The sequence below is a fragment of the Numida meleagris genome, unplaced genomic scaffold (genome assembly GCF_002078875.1).
Source record: "Numida meleagris isolate 19003 breed g44 Domestic line unplaced genomic scaffold, NumMel1.0 unplaced_Scaffold119, whole genome shotgun sequence".
NCBI lineage: Eukaryota > Metazoa > Chordata > Aves > Galliformes > Numididae > Numida > Numida meleagris.
This window is the reverse complement of record NW_018362987.1, coordinates 35,925-52,912: the sequence shown is the minus strand read 5'-3', so window position 1 is coordinate 52,912 and position 16,988 is coordinate 35,925. Positions and strand designations below refer to the sequence as shown.

The window sequence follows — 16,988 nt, the reverse complement described above, 5'->3', positions numbered from 1 at the left end:
ATTTTATTTTTAAATCTCTCTTTTTTTTCCCCCTCCCCAGTTCCCAACCATCAGAAAGCAAAGCAGTTCTTGGCCAAAAGGGAAAAGAACAACCAAACAAAAAAGCACCAATGCATCTCACTTAACCCTGTAGACTCTCCCAGGGACAATTCAAGAATTTTACACGTCATGAACCCCCTCTTATCTTCTGTGTGGCACAGGGGGACCAAACAAGGAGAAGCTTCCACCTTAACTTTTGATGATAGGAGGCAAACACAGGTGGTGGTTTGTTTTTGTTTTTTTTCCTCCCCTCACTGGAGTCCAAACGAACCAATGTGAACTGACTTCTGGCCATCCGCCCCCCAAGCACGCATAACTCACCCCAAGCTGACACCCGCACAGCTGTCACTGCCAGGGCTCGCACAGCAGGCGCCTGCCTCGCGTGATGATGCCCCAGACGATGCCAACCCGAACCTGTCTTCTCCCCAAGGGAACCCCGGACTCCTCGGGCCCGTCACCGCACACCTCCCAAGTTATCACGCCGAGCTCCTACCGCGGGAGCGGGGAGCCGATGCGGCGCGCGGGAGACAGGCACGGCCGCGTCACCTACCGGGTCACCCTGCCGACGCCGCTCCGTCCGCTGCTGCAGTCCCGCTCCGACAGCGCTCTCGGCGCTCCCCGTGCCCCGGGAGGTTTCCTCCCGCAGCGCTGCGGCCGGGAGCTGAGAGAAAGGCGGCGGATGAGGCACCCGGCGTCACTCCGCTCCTCCGAGCGAGCTCGGCAATGAGATGTAACGGCAGCCTCTCTCCCGCGCCAAGTATTACAGGAGAGGAATACTAACTGGTTCATTTATTTCCCTGATTACCATACGCAGATATTGAAGTCTGCGCAGCGCATCTCCTTCAGCAACCCGCTCCTATTAACCCTACCTTTAAAACCAGCATTTAAAACCAGCACCGGCGATACCTGAGGTCACCGTTTCTCCTTCGCCTTCCGCCGGGAAGGAGGGCGGGAGGCAGGTGTCCGCCCTCCCAGAGGAGGCTCCCCGAGCACGGGCAGGGCGGGGGGGCTCCGCTCCGCTCCCCTCCGCCGCTAACTCTGCGCCGGCTGCGTTCGGGGAGCAGCGCTCCTCCCGCTGCGCGGGGCCGCGAGGAAAACTTTGCTGTGGGAGGGGGCGGCTCCGCGCTTTGTGAGTCGGCAAAAAGGGGAAAGAGAGAGAAAGCCAAACCCACCGGCCATCGCCCACCCAGCCCGTGCCACCTGTAGGCCTTCTGCTCGCACCCCCAGCCCCGAACCGCGGGCGGGAAGGGGAGCCCCGCCGCTCCATGAGGTGCTCCCCCAGGGGTCCCGCTGTCTCCGCACCTGCTGAGCGACGCGGGTGGCCGCGCGGTGCCCCCCGGGCTGTCACCTCAGGGAGCGCCGAAGTTGGTTCGGCCGCTCCGCTTCAGCGCGGCGGGGACAGCCTCGGGCGAGCAGCGGCGACACTGCGCCCCGCGACGGGACGGGGCAGGACAGCGCAGGGCTCTACTCGAGCCCGGCTCCCCTAGGCTCCTCCTCATCCAACTGCCCCCAGACCACTCTGAAAATAACACCTCCTGACCTCGCCGGTGGGGACGGCCGCGTCAGTCTTTGCTGCTGAAATCCAAGCGTTACGAACCGCCGAGCTCCTGCGCAGGGGCTGAACGCAGCCCGACTTTCCCAATGCGTGCGGAGTACTAACGCGCAAACCCCGCCTGGATTTCGGCACTTTAAGCCGGCTGGGTGCGGGGAGGCGCGCAGAGTTCGGCGCAGGAACCGCCCAGCGTCTCCCCCGGACGGCGCCATCGGAGCCCCGCGCACCCCTCAGACCCGCGGCTACGCCTCCACCCACCACGTCCCGTCGCGCACTCACCTCCGCCTCAGCGCTCCAGGGCGGGACCGGGCATGGCTCCTTCGCCGCCAGCCCCCGGCCTCCGCGGCGGCACTGAGCTCGCGGCCGGGCCGCTCCCTCTCCTCCTCCCTACAGCGCGGGGCTGAGGCTCGGCGACCGGCGGCGGGCGGAGCGCGCGCCCCTCGCGGCGGAGGGACGCGGCACTGCAGCCGCCCGTGCGCGGTCGTTCCAGCGGTGCTGCGCTACGCTGCCCTACGGCGGCGGGAACGGCACCTATGGGCTGAGCTGTGTGCCGAGCGTCCGCAGGTGCGAGCTGCAAGAGCAGGCTTAGTTGGGGTGGCGGGACAGATTCGGAGGTTGGCGAGAGGGGTTGGGATTTCGTGAGGTGAAATGAGCGCTAATTACAGCAGGTGAAGAGAGCAGCTTGCAGCAGCGCAGCCGTGGAGAGCAGAACTGGGCAGGATTAGGGCTGGCTGCTGCTTCAGGTGGCTCTGCTACCAGAAGTTCTCCAGAACAGAGCTCTGCTTTGGTGACCTTACAGCACAGCAGTTGAGCTCATTTTATCAGCAGAAAATGGCAGAGAAGAACAGCTTCCTTCATCTTTGGGTGAATGGAGGGGCTCAAGCCAGCACAGATCAGATCAGGGACAGGCAGGTGGAGTGGGACCATCAGCTGCATCTGCACAGCCTCTCCTTGACCCCTTCCTCTCAACTGCACCTGTGCAAACCCAGAGTCAGTCCTCCACCTGCAGCCCAGCTCAACATTGCACACCAGGCATTCTCTGAAGTCAAAAGTGCAACTGTTACTGCTTGGGATGGGCCCTTTTTGTGTCCCTCTCCCCTACAAAGGTGGAATGAGCACAAATCCTAACCTGTTACATGCCAGCTCTGTGGAGCAATGCAGCAAATATTTCCATGGGAATGTGCACTACAGCAATGAGCTCCCAGTTCATGCCTCAGTTAGCGTGGTTTGTAAGCAATCAGTTGCATGAAAACCTGCTGTGACTTCTACGCTCCTGCTCCTTGTGCTGTATTTGCTTAAGCATCCAAATTGCAAACTCCACTGACCTACCACACAGAGAAGAGAAAGTGTGGGGAAGTCCCTCAGCATGAGCAAAATGCATAGCAACACTAGAGCTGGCTGTTGCACTAGCCAGAGTTTCTCAGCAGCACCATTAGATGAGTGGCAGAGATCTCAGCAGAGAATCTCGCTTGCTTACATTGGAGAGAGATCCACAAATTCAAGAGCTGAGGAGCTTTTGTACTAACACAGAATTCAGAAGTACTTGTCACAGTACACAGTCTTATTTGAAAAGTAATGCTTTTAAATAGAGAAAGATTTAATTTCTACTTCAAAATTTGGTGGATGATTTTAATAAGAGAGTAGGAATTATAAGCTAATGTGTCAAGACCCCATTAATTAAATATTTGCATGTGCTTACATGTGTAGATTGCTCCAAAAGTAATGCCTCCTATTTATTTCCATGGAAACTACAACAGATACAAACAGCACAATAACACTACTTCATAGAGCAAATTCTCAGCTTCAAAACACTGTTTTTCAACACAGTCACCACTGTTAGCTGTGCATTTTTGCCAGCAATGAACAAGAGCTTGCATGCCACACTTGTAAACAACTGCACCAGTGGAGGTGATCCACTGTCACCACTGCTGAAATACACCACCTACAGCCTCACTGTGCTCACATCCACTATTTGCTCTCCATAAATGTTCAGCAAGCATCAGTGAATGTTGGTGGGTGCCATTTTTTCTGCATGGAGGAATTCAATTCCACAAGTTTTCTTCATACACACTCCCATATCAAACACCATTCTGTTTGGTTCCATTAAAGAACCAGACTGCCCCTGTGCTGCCATCTGTTGCACAGCAACAAAATGTAATTACTGCCATATCACCAACATCTACCTCTGACATCGTGGGCCAACAGAATAAAACAGAAGGGATTACTTTCAGAGCAGCCCTCATATAATTTAAAGACTGCAATTTCTTTAGTCTTAGCATGAAGAAGTAGATTTGCCACTGTTTGTTTAAATATGGATACACTCACCAAGCTCATACCTGCACCCTCTGCTTAATCTGTTCTACAGCTCAAAGTAATTGCAAGCAGGGCTTGCTTCAACTACTACATCCCTATGTTCTTTTTTGACAAACAGTTAATCATATTAAGAATCTGCGAATGCATTTGCAACACTTCTGATTGTTTTCAATGGCCAGCTGTATTGAGAATTTGTTCAAGGATCAATGTGCATTTTATATAAATACAATTACAGTTGTGAATATAATTCCCCAAAGCCCCAAATTAAATTTTCCTAATCCATCATCTCTTTCTGCTATTGAAATGAATGGAAATTTTGATAGTGATTTCACTGCAAGCAGGTGCAGCTCATTTATGTACAAGCATTTCAGGCTACTTTCTTCTCTGACATTTACAGGTATAAATCCAGAGTAGCTCTACTGACACAGTCCAATTTTCCACCAGAAAGACACATTTTCTTCCAAGACTCCAACCCCAGGCCCTTAATTATGAATTTCTAAAACTATTTATTTTTCTTTAATACTATCTGACTCCCATCCAGTCTTCCTTAAGTTAATTAAAACCATTTGAAACTATTCCCAGATATAATTTAAGGAGTGGCTCTGCTGGTAGGTATGTTAGCTTCCCACAGGGATGGACAGAGGGCAATTAATCCACCTGTTTGAAAACACACACTCCCTACCCTAACCCTTGCATGAAGAATGGCATCTGTCTGGGGAAAAAATACAGCTATTAGCCAGTTCCTAGCTGTGAATCAAGTTTAAAAATACATTGATATATACATAAAATAAAAATGGTGTAAAAATACACCAGTAAGTGCTGTGTTCAGCTGATAACTGGGAGACATCAGCTCTGCTGATATAGAAGAGGTCTTGTAAAATGAATTAGTAACACTTCATTTTTGGGGGGTTGTGAAGGCAATCCAAATCGTTGCTATTCTAAGCTGTTCTAACACAAATGGAAAGGTATCTTTAAAAATGCGTATTTTTTAAACATACACATATATAGTCCTCTAGGGATTCTTATATATGTGTGTATACATGTGTGACATAGTTTTACACACATGTAGGCCTACTCTGTCACACATCACAACCCAAAACTGCTCTGCACATGAAGGTAGTGATTCCACACAGTATTATTTGGGTTGTTTTTCACCAGAAGTACCTCACAGATGTGAACTAATATACATTTCCTGCATGATGCACTGTTTTCATAACAGAGACAAAGAAACGTGCCAGAGGCCATGCTGCAAATCGTCTGCAGAGGAAAAGCTGGCTCCCAGCAATTTCTGTCCTCCCCATGTCCACCTATCCCATCCGCTCCGACTCAGCCCAGAAACACTGAGTGCCCTTGGCTCCTATTGATTTCATTTTGCACCTGTGAGCGCTCAGCACTTCTGCACATTACGCCCAAGGAGTCCAGGAGGTGAGACAGACACTGGAGCCACAAAATGTATACTGGTTTAAGCAGTTTACTCAGCAACATGCACAAAGACTACAGCAGAAACAGGGACAAAAGAGAATTCTTCTCGCTCACCTGCCTTTATCACAGGATGATCCTTTTTCTTCCAACAGTCCCTTTCCTTTATTCTTTTCTCCATGTGCCTTCAGATTCTCCAAATGAACTGGAATCCTACTGACATACATACATACCTTAATCTATGCACAAATGTGCAAAATAATCTGGAAAAAGAGTTAGGGGCTCTCATTAAAGATTACATCATAATGAATATGAATGAAGAGGCTGAATGAAGAGGTTATGCTTATGACCATAATTCTGGCATTTCCTAACTCTTGAGTGCTTAACTCTGCAATAGAAGCAGCTTTTAACACAAGAAAACTGACACAAAAAGTTCCCCATTCCCTATCATCAGCTGTGTACAAACACATCACAACACCAGTAACTACTTCACCTGCCTACGAGAAGAAATTCCCTAACCAGGAAGTGGGGTGTTGGTGCCATTTGTTGGCCTGATCACTAAAGCAGGTAAGGCAGTACTGAGAAATCCAGTCTAACCAAGGCTCTTACTCCCTTTTGCCTGCAGGAATCATCCCTGCCAGACTGAGATGCCCTAACTCCTGGCAGCACACTGTGCCAGGTCACGCTATTTATGCTTTGACAAAGTGCCAGCATTATGCTAAGAAATCAAGTGCTAAAAGGGAAATTACAAAGTTTCAATCTCAGCCAGAACTGCACAGAATTTCACAAAATAATAATAATACCTGTTTTTTTTTTTCTAGTTCTGGAGACTTTCCTCCTGGCCAGCTTCCAAGTGATGGTGGCAAAAGACATAGGTGCTTCAGCCTCTAAAAACAGTATTGTCCGAGTCCTATACAAGGGTAAATTCTAATAATCTGAAATGAATGTGCTGTGATCAGAAAGCATCTCAGTTTGAACCAGAAGTAAGAGACTGCGTGGTAGCAAACATAAAGTCTTCTGTACAGGGAGGAATATATTAATGAATCTTAGCAAGTAAAGCACATAGTTCCACTGTTTCAAAATGTGATACTGGACAGAGGGAGGTTTTGGAAAGCGTATCTCACATGGGATGGACTTCACTCCAAGCTTCTGATCCCTCTCCCAGGAAAAGAGCTTATTTGCATCAGTGATCATGAATTCCCTGGTCTTTGTAATACCACGGGACAGCTGTCAAGATCAAGTGCATCTTTTTTGAAAGCCAACACAAATGAGGTTTCTGTTCTTACCTGTAGGAGATAATGAATGTTAAGAGTTGAGTATCTTTGACTGGTACTGAAACTAATACCAGCCAAATATAATTAGCAGCTTCCAGAAAACACTCAGCAGGTTTTACTTAGGGATTACTCATTAGCACATCTTTTGAGTGATTAAACATTAACAGTAACTTAATCACGAAAGTTGAAACACAAATGCAGGATGCATACAATAGCAACAACAAAAACACCTGTATACTACTCAATCAAGACAAGTTCAATGCCTGTGTCATTTTAATATCAGTAGGGCACCTTCCTCTATCCGTCGTTCATCAGCATCTTTGCATAGCTCTTTTGAATCACCTGCTTGGAAACAGCTGACTTTCACCTTCCAGATCTTATGACATGTTGTCATAGTCCATGTGTGTCCATGACACACTAAATGGGAGCCTTCTGCTCACTCATCACCAGAATGGCTCTGCCTGTCATTTGGAGAACCGTGTTTCATTATATATTTCAATATATTCACCTTTGCCTGCCTTTTAGGTTGTTTTTCCATTTCTCATTTGCTGCATTTCAGAATAATTTACAGGATGTGTAAATCTTTCTCCCTCTTTCAGAAGCCATCTTTGACCTTTGCAGCTACCTGCATAACTTATACTTAGAGTTTCTCATTTGTTAAATGTTCCATACGTTACTTTTCACTTATAGGCTGAATGTTTTCCCCTATCTTCCATAGGAGACTTGATGTGCTGCTAGGACATGTCTCAGAGAGTCCATTCTTTCAGCTGCTGGGAAATACGTGTTTAGCTTATGCTGTCTGAGGCATATGGACTAACCCTCAAGTTAAGCAGATGGGAACTACGCAGTCCTAGAAATGCAAGTACAGCCATGGGTGAAATTTCAACATAAGCATGACTGTATTTCTCTCGATTTGTCTGTTAGCAAACCCAAAACATAGGAAAGGTCAATTTGACTATGCTCATAGGTAGATTAAGGTTAGGGAAGAAATCTGCATGCAGGTTTCTCACATCTTTAAATGCAGCAAAACTTCTCTGAGTTGTGACACGAGCATTAATGCAAATTTAAAAAGTATTAAAAGTATTTTTCCACTCAGCAAAGCAATCTGCTCCAGAATATCATTCCTTCCAGTGGTCCGAAGAGTACAATCTGACCCGTACAAATTGAAAAGGAAGGGTTTAGCTCATTAGCGTCTCCTCCAAAACATTCATAAATCTTGATAAGAGCTTCAAGACGGTATTTGGAAGTGATCAGCTATCACCAGAATGCCACTAACACAATTACAGGAAGTAAGAGTACAAACTGTGCTTTAATACAGAATATTTAAAAGGTTTTTTTTATATATATACATTTTTTTTATGTTTGTAATCATGGGAATCACTGAAGTGCAATACGGTATGATTAATTTTAATGCAGAATTTCTTGTAACGTGACTGGTCTTCCCATTCCCACACCCCAGCTTTAACAAAGAGCCCTTCAGATCCCTATCAGAGATGGCCATGCTGTAGCTCATGTCCATTACTCGCTTCATTTTAACAGTACATCTAGGAGGAATTTTTCCTGTTCAGATGTCCTTTTTGGGAGCACTCACATGGATCCCAGGAGGAGGTCTGTGACCTGCCAACATCCTTAGCAAAACATTAGCAGCATCACTGGTGTTAAGTGAGGCAGCAGACCAAAGTCATCTCACTAGGGGCCCAGATAAATGTATTTTGGTTTCAGTGGTAGACTGCAAGGTGGCTCAGAGATGCTAGGACGTGAGCACTTCTTTCCTGCACCATCAACAGTAAGAACTGCAACTCAGTGATAGTGACTGAAAGGTGCAGCTAGGTATGGCTGCCCTCTCAAATCTTTTCTACAGCACTTGTTATCACTTTGTACTATTTATTCACCCTTAGGTTTAGGTCTTTTTAAAATTCCCACTCTGGCTTGAACAAGGGCAAGAGCTAAATAACCTTTGCAAGTTTTATGCTTCACTAATGAAATGCATTTTGAGATTAATAAACACATCAGACAGGAGAACATCTGCTCTTAAATTTTTCCATAATGAAAACTAGTAAAAAAACTTCCTTTTCACTTCTCATCTACTCAGTTTCTGGACCAAGAAAGCACTTTGCACCTTGCTCTGTAATTATCCAGTTTCTCTTAATAGCCTTCTGGAGGCCAAATGAAGGGCCCTTTGTCTATTTAGTTTAATTAAGTCAGGTGTTGCTTCTACATCTGCTACTTCACTTACATGGCTGGAGAGAAGAGTGGTACTGTTATTCCATCACTGAATACATCCTGGCTAGAACTTAAGACTATTAGCTGTTCTGAGCTAACATTTTGTCAGCTTGCCAGGTCCAGATGTAAATTTTACATGTTTTTAATTCCCAGATCCCTTTTACAACTGTTTTTTAAAAAGAAAAAAAAAGCGTACATTTGTTCCTTTTTAATTGTCTAGAACAGCTGCTATTTTTAATGGATACCTTCCCCCATCAACTGTTTTTTTGTTTCTTTTAAATTAGCTTGGTTACTTCAGAATTCAGCCCCTGGAACAACCTACTGCATTTGCAAACAAACAAGTCTTGTCTGCTGTCTCCTTTTCTTACACCTCTGCTTCCAGAAAACAGCTGGAATCAAGTAGGACTTCCTCCCCTTTACCAGTAACAGAGACTGATGATCCAAACCACTTAGCTGCTCAACAGTGTCATCAACTGTTTCCTCTGCATTTCATGTTCTTCTTCATTGTGATCTTGTAAGCATTTGCACCACTGATTCAGTTTTTTGCCCTCCTAATTTCTGTTTGCTCCAAATCTGACACAGTACTACCAGTCCTGAGTACTTTTGAAGAACCGTTTTGCACATGCTATAAACTGTACTTTTTTTCCACATGCTACTCTGATTTCCTTTTGTGGAGTAGCATAATATTCTTGATTCCTGTTCAACTTCTGATAGTTTCCTTCAACTCCTTTTCTACAGATACGTTTGGCTAGTTCTCACCCATCTTCTTTGTGTGCGGCCAGTTTGTCCTTGTTTAACTTCATCCTATTTTTTTCATTAAGCCACTCAATTCCTACAATATTTTTTTATTCTAATTTATCTTACAAGATGCTTGCTGTTCCTCTTAGCAAATTAATTATTAAGCACATTCTTTATGCCATCATCCAGGTCTGTAATGAAAACATCAAACAGTCAGTTCCCACAAACTCTACAAACGTCATGCATTACAACCTCCTCCTTTAGTAGAGAATATGGGTAACTGCTCTCAGGTGTAAGATTTCTAACCAGGTTTGCATCTATTCTTTGGTAGTTTCATGTGGAGCATATTTCTGCATGAGTCTGAAAGGAACAAATACTACGTTTATGCTATGGTTTTCCTGTTTCAGAAGAAAATAACATCAGCTAGATTTGTTTATTTCTTTTCCTCTAGACAAATCCCTTCCAGGTGTTATAGTTGTACAAGGATGGATGAACTGCTCCAGCATTTTTCCAGGATTTGAAATAAAGCTTGATAACCTCGAAAAGACAGGGACACCCACTTTGTAAGAGGAAAGACGAAACCGTGAACAGCCATACTAAGCATGTTTTGTGGTCCTACTCCTTCACTCCTAATTAGACACACAGATACAACCACATCGTAGAGGCTTTACAGTTATTCCTGTTCCTGTCTTAAATGCAATCTCATTGCTGCATTGCATAACAGATAACTGAAGGCAGTCTCAATGCAGGGAGACGTAAGGTATGAAATAGTTAATAAAATCATACTGCAGTACCAGGCCAGTAGCAATCTGCAACAGCTTTGTTCTGAGAGACACTTTTGCACAAAGTGCAATGCCTCATGCTGGACAAACCTGGAAGATTCTCTGTCTGCCCTGAAAACTGTCACTTTGAAATCACTATCTCATTCAAGAAGCGTTGCACAATAGTTTCTACCTACTGGTTTAGGACTCCTTTGTCTACCCATCAAGGAAGCGCAGAAGACAATTATGAAAAATGGAATTCAGCTAGAACCATAAGGCAAACAACGTTTACTCTGAGATACATGTAATGTTTAATGGCCAATTAGGTGGGTGAGTTCCTGTGGTGGCTTCTTCATATCAGCCTAAGGGAGAAGAGCAATCCTTGGTATTTATTGTGTTATTCCGGATGATGCAATCTCTGCCTTATTCCAACCATTCTTCAACTGTACTCGCTTAATGTTGTCTTCCAAAATTATTTCTCTACTATTAAATGCTGAACACCCTTGATATAAACCTTTGAAACATAACCCATGGCATTTTCCTCTTATAGACTGATGGCCAGATTAATCCTAATCTTTGTTTACATCAGTATAAATCTATCACAGTCTCGCTGGTGCTATCCTTGATTTATTTGGGCACAACAGAGATAAGATCCTGACCAAAGCCCTTAACAAGTGATGAATTTTTCTTTATCAGAAAAATCAAAACTAAGATTTAAGATGGCTAAAAGTATTTAAACAATGAATACATTCTTGAAGGTACTTTTTGCAACCTTTAAGAATCTTTTATCACCACCACTGACAACCAACTGCATCCCTGAAGAATCCTTATCAAAGATCCTTCTAAAACTGTGTCAGTGTCCCTAGGGCCTACTGGGCTTGCATATGTATTTACATCACTTATGTATTTGCAGCCAGAGAGAAAAGATTTTCAATGTCATCAGATTGACCTTTGAAGATTTATATTTAATGTTGATGAATTGCAAAGCTGGATGTCACGAATTGGCTAAATCATGGCTAACTGAACCATCCAGACTCTCATCAATGCAATAAACTATTTGGACAAGCTCAATTTGAACAATCAGCTCATACTGTCTCAAGTAAGTCTAGAATTGCACAAATCCTTAGAGAAGGAGTGTCTGCATGCAGTATTACTGTCTGAAATAGTTGTTTCAATCAAGGAATAAACTAGACAAGAGGCAAGAGTAAGCAAAACTTTAACAGAAATTTGAGGTTAAGACAAAAACAGTTTTGTGAGCTGCATCTCTTTACTGGCACATTAGAGGGAAGATCACCCACTGTTCAGCATGGGTAGCAAAATACTTAGACACACCATGTGGCAAGCTTTCTTTGACTAATAGCGCCTGAGAGCCTTCTTGGAACACAGTGCAAGTTGTTCTCTCAGAGAGACTGCTGACTTTTCTTGGAACGGGTACCCCACACCTCCTGAACCTCGATAAGAGAACACAAATGTAGAGGACAGTGTGCAGGTGTAGGCACTATGATGGCTCTATTTCTTCACTGAACACCTGTTCTCCTTCATTGTCCTTTGTCTTTCACACCTCAATCTTCATTTTTCTAGTCAGCATTATCAGCTTATATGAGAAAAGGGAAAAACAGCTATGTATTCTCGGAACACTTTATTCACATCAGCAAGGCACCCACTCCTCCCTCTGCCTCTTCACTAACACTTTATGGAAAAATAAAATAAAATTTGTATTAGTAGTTGACTTAAAAAATAATATGCTGTTCCTAAAGAGTGAGAGGAGAGTTTTCATAGCTATCATAAGGGTTAAGTTCAACATGTTCAGTATTGAAGAGTTTGGGGACTTGAAGTTTTGCTGCTGAACCTTTCCAGAACTACCTACTAAGAAGTTCAGTCATATGAGAGCCCAACAGGTCTATTCAAACTAGGGTGTTTCCACATTTAAACTGCCTGGAAGTTGTATTGATGCATGATGCTGCACGGAGCCTTGCAGTAGAGAGTTGTTAACATGCAGCAGTGACCACTCAACATCTTGGAGAGACTTAGTGACCTCTGAGAGCTCCAGCCTGTGCACCTATGTCAATAAATTAACTGTGTGAAGAAATGCTCTGTACGTAAGTGTCCATGCAGAACTTGGGGAAAGTGAGCATGGGGTGCTGAGTGCCCCACTGCTGCACAACCAGGGAGCATTTGCAGAAAGATGGAACCACGGACTGACTGAGGTTGAGAGGGCTCTGTATAAGGGGGGGGATATAAAAAGAAGGGAAAAGAGTCTTTAGCATGGTCTGCCTGATAGGACAAGGAGAAATGGTTTCAAATTAAAAGAGGGGAGAATTAGATTAAATAAGAAAAAAGTATTTTACAATAAGGGGAGTGAATCACTGGAACAGTTGCCCAGAGAGATGGTGGATACCGACAGAATCACCAAGGTTGGAAAAGATCTCCAAGATCATCCACTCCAAGCATCCACCTATCAGCAATATTTTCTCACTAAACAATATCCCTCAGTACAGCATCTACACATTTCTTGGACACCTCCAGGGATGGTGACTCCACTACCCCCCTGGGCAGCTCATTCCAGCACCTGACTACTCTTCCAGAAATGTTTCCTAATAATGCTACACAGAAAATGGAAAGTTAGCATTATTCCATATGAAGAGCAGAAAATTCAGCAAGAGGAGCCAGTAACAGGGTGTTTTCACAAAGACTTACATAACAAAATGTCCTTCCTCCCCCTAGTACTCCAACAAAGTGGCCTTTCCTGATTTAATTACTGATTACTTTTCTAGTTTGAAGATGTTTCCACCAGTAATTTGTCTTTTTTTTTTAGCACACACAGAGCTGGGCATATTAGTTTATAAATGGGGATGAGTTCAGTTGTCTTGCTCTTCTCGGGAAGAATTTAACATTTTGTTCCCTGACAGCATCTGTAAGCTCAATCAGGTATGTCAATCAAAATCTAAATTATTAAGAGTGGTAAATAAATAGAGGCACTTACTATCCACTAAAACCATGCGTACAAAATTTTGAGTGAAGATTAATATATAAAATGGGATAAAATAATAAGCTGTTCTCAAAATTCCATAGACACAGGGAAAACAAACAAACAAAAAGCCAAACCAAACAAACCAGCAAAACAAACAAACAAACAAACAAACAAAAAAAACTAGGGCAGAAAATACATTGCAAATTGCAAAGTCCTTTTTACTCAATTTTAAAGCTGTCCATCATGGGTTTGGACCATCTGACTCTTAGATGTCTTGCTCCTCCGGCAACTGATTGCAAATAGCTATAGATCAACTCTTGTTTATAGCATGCCTGAGCCTTTGCCTGACACAGTCAGTCTGCTGAGGTACAATTACTGATTGATTTCCAGCTTGAGACCTTTTGAAATATCTTAGTTTAAAAAAAATAAATCCTTTGTTTGTATAGCAGCTGAGAGACATCCGGACAGGAGACAATACTTCTCAATATTCCAGCCCACTGTTCACTGCTCTGATTAACTCTCTCCCCATTTGGCCAAAAAAAGGCTTTTAAAAGCCATTCACATTCTTCTTGGTCTGAAAACTAACATATTTCAATAATACATTTTTACCGAGGATTCTGAATATGGAGTGAAACACGTTTTTGCTTACTGTGTAACCCAGAGTGCCAGCTGAATGATTAGATTCCAATACACCAAGTGACACTCACTGGACTGATAAGTATCCTGGTCCAAATGCTCTCATCTATTATCATTATAGAACCTCAGTGGGTGAAGTGGGACTGAATGTTAGCAAAAGAACTCAGCTGACTCACTGAACCTAACCTGTAAGTAACTAAATCAATTTCTTTGTAATAATTTCACTAACTTCTTCTGTAACCCTAACAGATATCATAGAATCATAGAATTGCTCAGGTTGGAAAGGACCTTCAGGATCATCAAGTCCAGCCGCAACCTAACCATACTGCTCTAACAATCCACCGCTAAATCATGTCCCCATACACCACATCCAAACAGTTTTTAAACACATTCAGGGGAAGGTGACTCAACCACCTCCCTAGGGAGCCTATTCCAGTGCTTAACAACCCTTTCTGTAAAGAAGTTTTTCCTGATATCCAACCTAAACCTCCCCTGGTGTAACTTGAGGCCATTTCCCCTTGTCCTGTCACCTGTCACCACTGAGAAGAGACCAGCCCCGCTCTCACTGCAATCACCTTTCAGGTATTGGAAGAGAGCAGTGAGGTCTCCCCTCAGTCTCCTCTTCCCCACACTAAACAGCCCCAGTTCCTTTAGTCGCTCCTTGTAGGGCATATTCTCCAAGCCCTTCACCAGCCTTGTTGCCCTTCTTTGGACCTGCTCCAGCACCTCAATGTCCTTTCTGTACTGGGGCACCCAAAACTGAACACAGTACTCAAAGTGAGGCCTCACCAATGTCGAGTACAGGGGCAGGATGACTTCCCTAGTCCTGCTCACCACACCATTCCTGATTCAAGCCAGGATGCCATTGGCCTTCTTGGCCACCTGGGCACACTGCTGGCTCATATTCAGCCAACTGCCCATCAGCACACCAAGGTCCCTTTCCGTCAGGCAGCTTTCCAGCCACTCCTCCCCAAGCCTGTAGGGTTGCCTGGGGTTGTTGTGACCAAAGTGCAGGACCCGACACTTGGCCCTGTTGAAACTCATATGGTTTATTTACCTTGGCCCATCCATCCAGTCTACCCAGTTCCCTCTGCAGTGCCTTTCTACCCTCTGGAAGATCAACACGCCCTCCCAACTTGGTGTCGTCTGCAAACTTACTGAGGGTGCACTCAATGCCCTCATCAAGATCATTGATAAAGATGTTGAATAGAAGAGGCCCCAGCACTGAGCCCTGGGGGACACCGCTCATGACTGGCCGCCAACTGGATTTAACTCCACTGACCACAGATCTCTGGGCCTGGCCATCCAGCCAGTGTTTCACCCAGCTGAGCATATGCCCATCCAAACCATGGGCAGCCAGCTTCTCCACAAGGATGCTGTGGGGGACAGTGTCAAAGGCCTAACTGAAGTCCAGGTAGACCACATCGACAGCCTTGCCTTCATCCACTAAGCGGGTCACCTTGTCATAGAATGAAATCAGGTTTGTCAAACAGGATCTATCATTCATAAACGCATGTTGACTGGGCTTGATCCCCTGGTTGACCTTTAACTGTATCCTGAGATTATCCGTTCCATAACCTTCCCTGGCACCAAGGTGAGACTGATAGGTCTGTAGTTACCAGGATCATCTTTCTGGCCCTTCTTGAAGATGGGAATCACATTTGCTAGTCTCCAGTCAACCGGGACATTCAGAGTTAGCCAGAACTGTCGAAAGATGATGGAGAGCAGCCTGGCAACCACATCCGCCAACTCCCTCAGCACTCTAGGGTGCAATCCATCTGGCCCCACGGACTTGTGAGTGTCCAGCTTGCGGAGCAGGTCCAAAACCATCTCATTGTGGATTGTGCATGGCCTATTCTGTTCCCCATCCCATCTACCAGCTCAAGGGGCTGTATGTCCAAGGCACAACTAGTCTTATTATTAAAGACTGAGGCAAAGAAGGCATTAAGTACCTCAGCCTTATCCTGATCCTTGGTCACTGTGTTGCCTTCAGCATCCAACAAGGGATGGAGAGTCTCCCTAGCCCTCCTTTTACTGTTGATGTATTTATAGAAATATTTATTACTGTTCTTCACCTTAGTGGCCAAGTTCAGTTCTAGCTGGGCTTTGGCTTTTCTAATTTTCTCCCTGCACAGCTTCACTAGGTACTTGTAATCATCATAAGTTGTTTGCCCCCTCTTCCAAAGACCATAAACTTTCCTTTTGTTCCTATCTTTTCTAGCAGACCTATTTATTCATCACAGCTGTTCACTAAGTCCTCTTGGTGTTCTCCAACCAGTACTGCGCACTCACTGTAGAAAGAAAGGATAAAGGAGTAGTCACTAAGTTTAGAGCTATGCAAACAAATACAGAAGTTCTCTTTAAAAAATGGAAAGGAATCCTTGAGATCTGACAGTTTGATAGCTGTCCTAAGAAGGCAGAAAGATCCCCATTTCAGAAAATGCTGTCATCATTCAAATGTCAGCACAGAAGACTGCTACTTCAGTGCTCAGGCTTATTACAGACAAGATTACAGTAGCCCTTCTCTTTTCATTAACTCAATGACATTTTGTGATCTCCTTTTGCTTCTGGATTCAAATTCTTCCATCAATTTCTGCATTTGGCAGGAGGGAGATTAGGAGTGGTTCTCATTCAGTGTAGAAACTTCACTGAAGGGAAAACAAGAGGAAATATTCCTTTTCCTTTAAGAAAAGAAACATAACATTTCTGAATAAAATCGCTATTTTCAAACTAGCCAGCACAATCATCAGCCCCATTAAGCAAGTAGTGCTAGTAGGTGGATGGTTGGACTCGACGATCCTAGGGGTCTTTTCCAACCTTAACGGGTCTATGATTCTGTGAGTCTATTAACAGATACAAAAGAACAGTCTAACATGTCTCTTGGGCATTCAGACAGGTTGTCACCTGCATCTACTTAGGTATTAAAAAGCAGCATTGGAAATAATACAGCCTAGAGATAATACACGCAAATAGTTTTCATTTAGAACAGAAATGGGATACATGCTGAGCTGTTCTGTCACATCTTTGCTGCTGCTGAATAACTATACAGGCAACTACAGACA

The 16,988-nt window shown here is 44.4% G+C and overlaps 1 protein-coding gene across 18 annotated transcripts in view; it reads right to left on the bottom strand.

The window, feature by feature from the left end:
* The window catches only part of PCDH15 (protocadherin related 15), a 736,955-nt gene extending 734,954 nt beyond the window's left edge, over window positions 1-2,001 (bottom strand). For 13 of the 18 annotated variants that reach the window (XM_021381881.1, XM_021381890.1, XM_021381879.1 and 10 more), the window contains exon 1: window positions 1,871-2,001. The gene's annotated coding sequence lies outside the window, so the exon portion shown is untranslated. Of the gene's footprint in view, window positions 1-1,579; window positions 1,733-1,870 lie in introns of those variants that run through there. The other 5 variants (XM_021381896.1, XM_021381899.1, XM_021381882.1 and 2 more) reach the window with 3 other exon arrangements.
* Window positions 2,002-16,988: the final 14,987 nt, after the last annotated feature.